Below are 1,985 nucleotides of genomic sequence, written 5' to 3'. Positions count from 1 at the left end.
TGTCAACCCAAATCCCATCACAATCTCCACGAATACAGGATGATTCATTGTCATCAGTTTCGTCAATATCCATTGATGGCATCCCTTTTGTGAAGCATTGGTAGTGGATTGAAGGATCTCCCAACTTATCATCAGTGATGTATTCAAAATACTCTCTATTTGTAGTTGAAAGTACAATAGACCATGTGGGATCTTGAGGGTCTTCTACATAAAATACTTGCTTCGCTTGAGTGCCCAAGATAAATGGGTCAGATTTGAATCCCATTCTCTTAAGATTTACCAAGGTGAAACCATTATCATCTACTCTAATACCAGTGTTATTCTCTACCCAATCACACTTAAACATTGGAACTCAAAAATCATGGTAATTGAGCTCCCATATTTCTTGTATCACACCATAATGCATCATGTCTGTTATAATTGGATTCTTATCCTTTGAACTTGCAACTTGCATTGTTTGTGCGAGCAAGCTTACACTCGAGTTTTGAACAACTGTAACATTATCACGTTCTTTCGTGTAATAAGTGACCCCATCGATCATATAACTAGAGTATTTTAGCACTTGCTTGCTAGGTCCATTTGCCAACAGCTTCACTTTTTCTGATAATTGATTGGAGGAAGATGATGTTGTATTTGTAACCTACAATTCATCATAAGGGGGTTTAATTATTAAAATTCTTAAAGTTCTTGTGTTCAATAATAAACATGCTAATATTTATGGTACTTACATGTTCATGGAACCAAGAAATAAAACTTCTGTGGTGCTTATCTTGTAACCACTTTGCACCTTTAATAGGAAATTTTTGCTTCAAGTGTGTCATATGTTCCCTAATCAAAAAATTTTGAAGAGATTAATCAGATATTTTTTAAAACAATTTCAGGAGATTATTACTGAACTAGAGGGCTTACACAATGTAAGGATCAACCTCAGCTTCATTTTCCAATACATAACGATGTGCTTGTTCCCACTCATCATGACAACAGAAGTGCACCTTGGCACCTGACAAGGACATAGTGAGTATTGTTTCACGATGCTTTGATGGAATCCCTATCATGTTCATATTAGATAGAAATTCTGAGCAAAACTCTACAGCTTCTTCAGCAATATAACATTCAGCCATGCATCCTTCTGGTCGATTTCTATTCCGCATATAACCTTTCAATGTTTTCATATATCTTTAAAATGGAAACATCCATCTATACCAAACTGGTCCACACAACTTGACCTCACGCACGAGATGAACTGTTAAGTGAACCATTATATCAAAAAATGAAGGTGGAAAATACTTTTCAAACAGACACAACGTGGTCACAATTTCTATTTGTACATCATCCAACTTTGAGGCATCTATTACTTTGTTACATAACACATTGAATAAGAAACAAAACCTTGTGATAACATTTCTGACATCACTACAAGAAAAACCCTTATAGACATCGGTGGAACAACAACGATTTTAAGTAAAAACCGATGTCTTTGATTATTTTACATCGGTTTTTTCAAAAACTGATGTCTATGAGTGCAGATTTTCGCTCATAGACATCGGTTTTTTAGACGATGTTTATGAGCGCTTTTTTTTCGTTAATAGACACCGATTTTAACAGCGTTTTTTAAAACCTGGTGTTAATGAACTAAAATAAGATATTTTAATTTTCTCACCAATACTTAGCCAAAATTTGTAACACTTCACTCTTCTCTCCAAACCTAAACCTATAGCGCCATCCACCGTATACCATCACGACGCTACCACCACTTTCCTCCTCACCGTTGGCCATCCAACCATCTCTCTCAGCCTCACCTCCCTCTTCTCCTCTCCAAGCTCTCTGCGGAGACAGATCTGAGAGCTCCCGAGATCCAGTCGCTGTCGGATCTTCCTGTCGATGAGGTAAACTTCCTTCCTCAACCCGAGATCTAGGCAATTTCTTTTCCGCAATATACCTCTCTTGCGTTTTCCGTCGAGATCCAATGACCTACAATTCTGGAT

This window comes from Zingiber officinale, chromosome 6B (assembly GCF_018446385.1).
Source record: "Zingiber officinale cultivar Zhangliang chromosome 6B, Zo_v1.1, whole genome shotgun sequence".
NCBI classification, from domain to species: Eukaryota; Viridiplantae; Streptophyta; class Magnoliopsida; order Zingiberales; family Zingiberaceae; genus Zingiber; species Zingiber officinale.
Note: the sequence above shows the minus strand (reverse complement) of the source record.